Consider the following 11,088-nt stretch of genomic DNA (forward strand, 5'->3'; position numbering starts at 1 on the left):
GTTCCCATCAGTAACAACCGTAAACGATATTAATGCTCAAACACTGGTTATTTTGTATTAACATCTGTAGTGCGATTCTCTAACTCATTTCTTGAGTTACCGACAAATGTCGGTAAAATTAAAATGCTTATAGCTTCGGTTATTAACGATATTGTTCGGTAAGTTACTTACTTAGCTGGCCCATTACAGAACATTTGTTCTATAGGCCGAACTAAGAAAAGATCTCCAATTCTCTCTATTTGTTGCTTCGCTTTCTGGAATACCGCGCCTTTTCATCTCATCATCCACTTGTTTGCGCCATCTATTCCTTGGCCTGCCAATTCTGCGTGCTCCGCCAAGCGGTCCGTGTTTATACATCTTTTTAGCGGGGTCATCATCGCTCATTCTTATGATATGGCGTAGCCAACGCAATCGCTGCATCTCGATACGTTTAACAATATTGATGTCGTTGTACAGCAGATACAGCTCGTGGTTCATGCGACGTCGATATTCACCGTCAACGCAGATTGGTCCGTAGATCTTTCGAAGAATTTTTCTCTCAAACACACCAAGCACTGCCATGTCTGCTTGCGCAAGTACCCAGGCTTCGGAGCCATACATCAGCACGGGTAGTATCAGTGTTTTGTAGAGCGTTATTTTTGTTTGACGAGATGTGGCTTTGTTTTTTAACTGCTTACTTAAACCAAAGTAGCATCTGTTGGCCAATACAATTCTTCTTTTTATTTCACAACTGATGTCGTTTGTTGTGTTTACGGAGGTGCCGAGGTAGACGAAGTCTTTTACTACCTCAATATTGTAGGAACCAACTTCCACAGTCGGTCCGAGCTCAATGGACGCATTGCGCGTCGACACCATCAACTTGGTCTTCTCACCGTTTACCGCCAGACCCACTTTAGCAGATTCTCCTTCGACCTTCATAAAGGTATCAGTTACTTCTTTTACTGATCGGCCTATGATGTCTATATCATCAGCATAAGCAAGTAACATGTGACTATTGGTGTAGATTGTGCCACTTCTTTTGACGTTTGCCTCTCGTATAACCTTTTCCAGAAGGATGTTAAAGAGATCACAAAGAGATCTCCTTGTCTGAAACCTCTTTTGGTACCAAACTCTTCGGAGAGGTTCTTTCCTATTTTAACTGAGGACCTCGTGTCAGTTAAAGTCATTTTGCAAAGACGGATGAGCTTTGCGGGATACCAAATTCAGACATGGCTTGGAATACCTTTGAACGCAGCGGGCTGTCGAAGGCTGCTTTATAATCGACAAAAAGGTGGTAGGTGTCGATCTGCATCTCTTGGGTCTTCTCCAAGATTTGCCGCAGGGTAAATATCTGGTCAATGGTGGACTTGCCAGGTCTAAAGCCGCATTGGTATGGTCCAATTATCACGTTGACCATTGGCTTTAGTCGTTCGCACAATATCCCTGACACGATCTTGTAGGCAATAGGGAGTAGACTTATGCCCCTATAGTTAGAGCATACAGTCTTATCTCCCTTCTTGTGGACGGGGCACAGGATACTCAGGTTCCAATCGTCGGGTACTCGTTCTTCCTGCCAGATGGTGCTAACTAGCTGATGAATACACCTTATCAGCGTGTCGCCTCCGGTTTTGAACAGCTCGGCTGGTAAGCCATCGGCTCCTGCTGCCTTATTATTCTTCAGCCGATTTATTGCTGTCTTTACCTCATCTTGGTTGGGCGGTATACATTCAATACCATCTTCTGGGATTGGGACTGTGGTATCTTCGTCGTCTTCGCTGCTATTGTCAGATGTTTCACTGTGGAGACTGAATTTCCTGACTGTTGGGCCAAAGATATTCTCCTTTCCAATATTGGCATTAAAATCGCCTAGAATGATTTTAATGTCATGGGCAGGGCAACGGCCATATGTTTCTTCTAAGCGCTCGTAAAATATATCTTTGGTCTGTTCGTCCTTTTCTTCAGTGGGAGCATGAGCGCAAATAAAGCTGATGTTGAAGAATTTAGCTTTTATTCGAATTGCAGCAGGTCTTTCATTCACTGGAGTGAAGCTGGATACCAGATGTTTTAGTCTCCGACTAACTACAAATCCGCAACCAAACTCATGCTTTACGTCATGGCAGCTATAATACAGTGCGTCACCTTTAGGTGTTGTTGTGACGCCTTTCCCAATCCATCGTATTTCCTGTATGGCAGTAATATCGGCCTTGTACTTTTCAAGTACGTCTGACGGGGTTCGTCAACTTTAGAGGGGGTTGTTTTTCTTTTCTTTCGTTTTTTCATAGTATGCTGTTTTTTCTAGGGGAGGGTTACTAGCCCGACGCCCAAACCCAAGTTTTTAACGTTCTTATGGGAGAACGCGCGGTACATGTTAGCTCACTACCTTTAACGGGTGTTAAAGGCAGTTCCCCAGGTGACACCACGGGGAGGCCAGTGTCCACTTGAGATGAAAGAGGGACCAAGATAAATCCTGGGCTTTGCCATGTTAAAACCGGTCAGGACCGTTGCTTGGTATCATCCATCCCCTACGTCACCCGTTCGGTAAGTTAGCGACCAATAAAAAGTTGTCGTAAAGTTCTACCGATCGCAACAGTGTTGTCAACTTTTATTTGACCTTTTCATTCATAATTTTGAGTTTTAATGTTACCGATTTTTGTCGGTAGCTCAAAAAATGTGTTAGAGAATCGCAGCACTGGTGAAAACTGTATTGTATATTGTACTGTTAGCCTTTACTTCCTTTCCAAATATTCAAAACTTTTTCGATTTTATTGAAGTCAAATTTATGAGCACAACATACCTATTTATTCCCAACACACACTATCGTGAATATTTCGATATTTTTGTCGGAATGTTTATACCAAAAATGTTTATACCACGAAATTCTGAAACTCCCTGACTACACCATTCAAAAAAACGTTTTTGGTTATGTAGCCCATATTCGATCTGTCTACAGATAAAAGTCTCAACTCACACAGGCTGAGGGTATATCTCAGTCTCTTGCCGGCAGAAGTGCTTAGCCTTTTGGCATAGTCCTTGGAAAGTTTTTAATGTCATCGACTCCATAAACGTCTACTTGTACAATTAAGACAGAAATAATCGGGAACAACAACCATTGAGGCATCAGATGGAGTTTTTTCGACCATTTTCCCAGAATTTAGCTAAAATTTTGCCGAGCTTTTTTAGAGATATTTTTCGACCATGAAATAAAATAGTAAAGTTTTTGTGTTATTTTTAGCAATAATGCAAAACTTTTTTAATGGGACTGAAGTTAGTGTGTTATATCTGGATATGTATTTTAAGGAAGAAAAGGTGTTATGTTCTGGCCGAACTCTTTATATCCTCCAAACACTGTATATTTCTGTTCACGCCGAATTTCCCTCACCGACAACCCTCATTTGCATTTTCCTACAATATAGAACATACGGTAAAAACCAAAAATGTTTTATAATCGTTGAATCCGAGTTTCGCCTGTTAACATATTCTATATAGCATGACTGAATTTCTTTAAAATGAAGTGTTTTAGGAGGATTCTTCAAAATTAAGTGAGGGATCCCATAATATCGACCATTAAAATTAATTTACGTGGAAGTTGTGTTGGCAAAAATGTAAAAAATGGGTAAAAATGACTTGAAGCCAACAAGTTTTTTTATGCTCCCTTCCGATTTCTGGCTTAACTTTACATTTTATAGACCTATGCTCAAAGAACCTAGACCTATGCATAAAATGAGCATATGCAAAACCATATTACAGGATTTGTGGCCTAAGTGTCCCACTGAAATGTCTGAAATTTGGTATTAAGTCTTCGTTGGGGGTATAAAACTTTCCACCTGAAATTTGTGGGTACAAGTCCACGTCTTCATATAGCCCCCATAGCACGGTACCTCCCGATTTCCGGTATTTTGAAGGTTGTGGCCTTAATATCCCACCGAAATGAACAAAATTTGGTATTTAGTCTTCCTTGAGGGTATAAAACTTTTGACCTGAAATTTGTCGGTATAGATCTCCTCCGTCTTCATATAGCTCCCAAAGAACAACACCTCCCAATTTTTGGTATTTTGAAGGTTGTGCCCTCAGTATCCCACCGAAATGGCTGAAATTTGGTATTAAGTCTTCGGTCTTAAGTTTTAATTTCTACTTGAAATTAGTCGGTATAGGCCCACGTCTTTATATAGCCCCCATACAACGGTACCCCTCGATTTTCGGCATTTTTAAGGTTGTGGCCTCAATATCACTCCGAAATGGCTGACATTTGGTATTAAGTCTTCCTTGGGGGTATAAAACCTTCCATTTGAAATTTGTCGGTATAGGCCCACGTCTTCATATAGCCACCATAGAACGGTACCCCCGGATTTCTGGTATTTTTAAGGTTGTGGCCTCAATATCCCTCCAAAATAGCTGAAATTTGGTATTAAGTCTTCCTTGGGGGTATAAAACTTTCCACCTGAAATTTTTCGGTATAGGTCCACGTCTTCATATAGCCCTTATAGAACGGTACCTCCGGATTTCTGGTATTTTGAAGGTTGTGGCCTCAATATCCCTCCGAAATGGGTGAAATTTGGTATTAAGTCTTCCTTGGGGGTAAACAACACAGTTGCAGTTGACCAATCGAACTAAAACTTTGGATGACAATACATGAATATGAAATCAAAACCAATATTGGTCCATTTTTACAATGTTTTACGGTGTTTTATTTAACTTCCTTTTCAAATCTGGTAACTCATTTTCCACACAGTTGCAGTTGACCAATCGAACTGAAACTTTGCACACTTTTCAGATTTGGATGACAATACATGAATATAGGTCCATTTTTTCCTATAGCCCCCATATAGCGGTACCACCCGATTTAGTTCAAATCTAGTAACTCATTTTTAACGCAGTTGCAGTTGACCAATCGAACTGAAACTTTGCACTTTGGGCCCATTTTTTCCTACAGCCCCCATATAGCGGTACCACCCGATTTCAGCTCTTTTGAGGATTTTATCTTCATTTTTGCCCGAATTAGCTGTCATTTGGCATTTGGGATTTCCAATGATACATACATTTCCCCACTAAAAATTGTGGACATAGGTCCAGGTTTTGGCATAGCCCCCATATAGCGGTACCGCCCGATTTCAAGTGTTTTAAGGATTTTATCTTCAGTTTTAGTCCGAATTGGCTGTAGCTTTGCATTTGGAATCCCCAATGGTACAGAAACTTCTCCACCAAAAATTGTTGACATAGGTCCAGGTTTTGATATAGCCCCCATATAGTGGTACCACCCGATTTTAAGTGTTTTAAGAATTTTATCTTCATTTTTAGCCAGAATTGGCTGTAATTTGGCATTTAGAGTCCCCAATGGTGCAGAAACTTCCCCACCAAAAATTATGGACATAAGTCCAGGTTTTTGTATAGCCTTTATATAACGGTACTACACGATTTCAGGCATTTTAAAACTTTTATCTAAATTTTCGGCCAAAATTTACACTAATTTTGTTCTCAGTGGTCAACAAAATTTATTTACTAACAAGTTAAAAATAATATATAATTTTAAAAAAATAAGTTTCAGTTTTTTATTTAGAAATTCATTTAAAACTAGGAAATAATTTGTCGCTTAGCCTCAATAAATATATTCTTTCTCATGATGGAATCTCTCAAATAAAACGCTTGCATTTAAATTATAACTGGTGGCAAAATTAAACGGCAAGCGTTTTAGTTGAGAGATTCCATCATGAGAAAGAATATATTTATTGAGGCTAAGCGACAAATCATTTCCTAGTTTTAAGTGCATTTCTAAATAAAACACTGAAACTTAATTTTTTTAAATTATATTTTATTTTGTATATAGTGGGTTCTTTCTCACATTTTCGAGCCGAAATGTGGATACAAAATTTTTATTCGGAAAATTGATAATACAGAGCAATAGTAGCCAATTTTCCGATTTTTAACGATTTTTGACAACGAAACAAGTGAGCAAAGGCTATAGTCGGGACGGGGCGGACTATATGATACCCTACATCACTATCCCTGTGCTTAAGTTTTTCACTCGTAAACTATTATTTTAGGTAGATATTAAAGTTTTCACCTATCTGGCTTTTGTACCAAATGACTTAAGACGAACTAAATCAAAATAATTAATATTTTGACTGCTGTCGACATCTACTTGGTACTGATTGAAAGCTTTACGGGTCTGCTTCTTTACCAAACCTCTCCTTGGAATATGTCAAACAGAAGCAGAAATATGTGATATTGAAATAAAATTCCATAAATTGGAAATCGGGATATCCCAGCGTCTTTTTCAACATCACAAGCATTATACCCATTTTGCTAACGCAGCATTTTAAAGCTCAGAATGTCTTTATAGTTGAAACGCATCCAACCAAAGCTGAGATACTTGTCAGTACAATTTAAATAAAACAAGTAAAAAAGTATCCGTCAGCTTTGCCGACAGAGATATACCCTCAGCCTATCTAAATTTAAACTATCATCTACGGACAGATCGAATGTATCTAGGGTCTTTTCAGAATTTTGTGGCCCTTTTTGGACATTTGAACTTGCCGACGAAAATGTGGATTAGGTTAATCCTAATCAAAAATGTGGTACCTAAAGGAATGGACCGACATAGTCCATTACGAAAGTTGATATTATTTTTGATAGATATCGCGCCCACTAGTGAATTCAGTGGGTCATCGCATAAATTTTGGACCAGAAAATCAATATCGGTCATTTTGGAAGTTAAACTAAATTTGGACAACATATTAGGAGATCCAAAGTTTTGAACAAATTGGTTGCCCCGTCCAAGACATGGTTGCCCCGTGCATTCCATTTTGCATTTTTAGTTATAGTGCTCTCCAGCGACTACATATGGTGCTATGGGGTTTTCACACCTTTCGGGCAGTTTTATCAAGAAGAATGGACTTGACCTTGAAAAACATTTACCGTCAACAGGAATAAAAGTGATTCGAGAGCAGGTCTTAAAGTGAACTTATCCGAAATGTTGTGTGAGAGGTACACAAAGGAGTGGACAAATATAATCCATATTCAAAACAGATATACATCTGGTAGATATATTAGGGTGTGTAATGTATGGACCACATTGGGCACTCCGTTCAAGACTTATCGTACGCACAATTTTTCCGAAAATGTATTAACTTTTGTGGTGGAGGTACCTGAAGGAGTGTACCGATATGGCTTATCTTCGAACTTAGGCTAAGTTCGGACAAAATATAACGAAGGTCAAATGTTGGACCAAATCAGCAGATCCGTTCGGGGGTTATCTTGCGCTCCAACCACTACACACTGTGTTATAGGTTTTTTTGTACTTTACAGACTATTTTCTCAGGAAGTATGGACTTTCTCCAGATAAAAAAAAAAGAAAAGAAAAAAAAAAAGTTGGCAACCCTTGTCGTGTAAACGTCAGTTTTTTCTTAGCTCCGCAAAATATTTTTTTTTTTAATTAGCAAAAACAATTGTTAAAATTGTCGTTGAATTTTATAACTTTTACACAAACACTGTCCAAACACAAACGATACTGGATAAAGTGAAATATGCCCCAAAAAACAAGACGTAGTCTAAAAAAGAAAAACAATTGTTCGCAATGCAAATTGGCGATTGATGAAGATGAACAAAGCATAGAGTGTGATGAGTGTAAAAAAGAATATCATGTTGTTTGCACTCAACTTGACAAACGCCAATATAAACATCTTTTAGATAACCCTAGTGAAGAGTTTGTGTGTCATGTCTGTGACAAAAGCAAGAGTGGAAGTAAAAACAACAGCAACAATTATGTTAAATCTGAACTGGAAGATATTAAAAGGGAACTCAAAAAGCTAGATCAGCTGAGTGTAATGCATGATACAATAACATTCATGTCACAACAATATGAAGATATTCTCAAGGGTTATGCTGAGAATAAAAAGAAGGTTGAAATTGTCCAAAAGGAAAACAAAGCGTTGAAGCAAGAAGTAACTCAACTGAAAAAAACTGTTAAATTTTTAAGCGATGAAATGGTTAAAAATGATTGTATAGTCACGGGTGTGAAACAAGACAATAATTTATCAGCTGAAGATACCATTATCAAGCTTTCAAATGATGCTGGCATTGAAATTAACAGGAATTCAATTTCGGATGCTTATTTTATTAAAAACAGAAGTCGAAATGCAAATATAAAGAAATCTATTGTTATTAAATTTGACTCACGGAAGTCAAAAGATGCGCTTATGTCACTCAAGTCCAAGCTTAAGGATAAGGAAGATACGAAAACTATTTATATCAATATACATAGGGACAACAAAAAGAGCGCTCAACATAAGAATGTCAGAACACAAATTTGACATAGAGAAACAAAAAGAGAGCACTGCGTTAGCACAACACATTTTGAACACAGGTCACTCTCCCGATTTTGATAATATAAGAATTCTAGATAAAGAGAGAACAGAGAGAAAACGGTTACTGAAGGAAAGCTTAAGAATACAGCAGAACATAAACAGAACGATGAATTTAAAAGAAGATACTGACAACATCAGTTGCAGTTATGGAGTTGCAATATTATGAACCCACTGTGACATAGATTTAAGTTGTGTCATTGTCATTATATATTTACAAATATAAAATCCATGTAACACTACTTAAAGAAATATTGTAAGTAATTAATATGCTCATAATTGTGATTGATTTTAAGAATATTATGTTTTATTCAAATAGACGAACCTCCCCTGAAGAAGTCGCCAAAAAAGTGACGAAACGTCGGGAAGCAATGCAATAAAATCTTGTGTTTTATTTGCCAACAGTAAAAAAGGTCAACAAGCTAAATTAAAAAACTGAAAAATCAATCAATGACTTTCTCAGTCGGGATACCATGGATTTATTGAAATACGCCAGGTCGTTGAAGGAAATTGGATATAGATCCGTTTATGCTCTCTCTGGAAGAGTATTTGTCAAAAGAGGTGAATTGTCTAAGGCAAGGCTAATTAAAGACAAAGATGACGTAGATAAACTCTTAGAGGAAGCGGCAACTTACCAAGAGCAGCGAAGATCTAGGCATGAACCAATTGCAGTTGATTCTGACAATAATTTCGAGTCACCTTGCTAATATTATACACTTTTTATTCATTTTGGTATATTGTTTCTCATAATTTTTACTTTTTCATGAATAATCAATATTTTCATAATTTTGAAGAATTTAATCTTGAACTCAAAAATAAAGATGGATTTTTTGGTATGATTTCTGTAAATGCTAGAAGTGTGTCATCAATATCAAAGTTCAACAAGTTTAAAGATCTCATTGCGCAATGTTCCGTGCTTCCTGCTGTTATTGCTGTGCAGGAAACATGGTTTTGTTCTGATGTTGTTCAAGTTTATATGGTTCCAGGGTATAAAGCTGTTAATTGTTGTAGATCGGATGGATATGGGGGAACGACTTTGTTTATACGAGATAGCTTAAAGTTTTCAGTAATACAATGCTTAAGTCAAAATTATGTTGAGTCAGTAGTTGTAAAACTTTTGGATTTGAAACTGAAGAACAAACCGTTGTACATTTGTTCATTTTATAGGTCTCCAAAGTGATCTGAAACTAAATTTCTTGATTTTCTGGCAAACCTACTGGAAGGTTATGGACGCAATTCGTGCATATTTGTTGGCGATGCCAACATTGATACTTTAGGACCAATCTCAGCCTTAGGTTTAACGAACATGCTTAATTCTTATGATTTTACTAAGACCATAACAACTGAACATGATTATTCGAAATTAAGGTCCCATTTGCAAGATAGTTTGGCTGCAACGTCACTGAATAGTAATCCATCAGTTGATACTTACAATTTAATCTCCGTCATACAAAATGCTGTCAAATGTGCTACATTCAATGTTAAAAGAAGTAAAAATGTAAGGTACCAAATAACACCTTGGGTAAATGGCAACTTGGTAAAACTATTTCAACTAAAGCAGAAACTATTAAGGAAGAGAAGGAAAAAGCCTAATGACAGGACAATTACTGAGGACCTTAGACAAATAAATAATGTAATCAAAAAAGCTCATAAGGACTCCATAAATAATTATTACGTGACTACTTTGGAGTATATTCAGCACGATTCAAAAAAACATGGCGGTTTATTAACGAATCTTTGGGTAGGAGCACTCCGAATACGATACAACTGAGAAAAGCTAATACTGATGTGGTTTTAAGTGATGTAGACGCAGCGAATGAGGTGAACAAGTTTTTCCTAGAATCAGTAGAAAAATTAAAAGATCAAATTTGTTCAGGTCCATTGGATAGCTTTAATTCCTTAGGTACAATGGCATATTGCCATAATGATTTTACTATGCAGAATACTACTAGTATGGATGTTATTGATGTTTTATCTAAAATTCAGAAGGGAAAAAGCTGTGGCCATGACGGTTTATCTCCAAAACATTTTGAGACTTGTTCTGATTTATTGATTCCGCATATGGTAAACATTTTTAATGAAATTATACTTACTTCGAACTACCCCAATATTTTAAAAATACACAAGGTGATTCCACTACCAAAAACCAAAAATTGTGATGCAATTGACAAATATCGTCCAATATCGGTATTACCTATAATTAACAACATATTTGAAAGAATAATTCATAACCAACTTTCAAATTTCTTTTATTGTAACAAACTTTTATATGACTACCAATTTGGTTTCAGGAAAGGCTGTGTAACTGAAGAAGCCACTGTGATCGTCGTGAATTATATTTGCAATGGGTTGGATAGAGGGAGTCATGGTGTTGTAGGCGTGTTTTATGACCTTAGTAAGGCATTTGACCTTATTGATCATAACATATTGATTCTAAAATTGCAATATTATGGAATACGTGGCCGAGAGTTATCATTAATTAAGAGCTACTTGAGTGATCGGAAACAATATGTTCAAGTTAATGGGCAAAGAAGTAATATTGAACCCGTCAAACATGGGGTTCCCCAAGGTAGCGTCCTAGGGCCACTTTTATTTACCATTTACATTAATGATTTGAGCAACCTCGGTTTGTCAGGTAAACTTTTCTTGTACGCCGATGATATATGTCTTCTGTACCCATACACTCATGTAAATGGCGTTAAGCCGTATATAGAACGTGATGTAGCTTTAATAGTTGAATATGCGCGTATTA

The sequence above is a fragment of the Musca autumnalis genome, unplaced genomic scaffold (assembly GCF_047663935.1).
Source record: "Musca autumnalis isolate F117 unplaced genomic scaffold, ASM4766393v1 scaffold_1, whole genome shotgun sequence".
NCBI lineage: Eukaryota > Metazoa > Arthropoda > Insecta > Diptera > Muscidae > Musca > Musca autumnalis.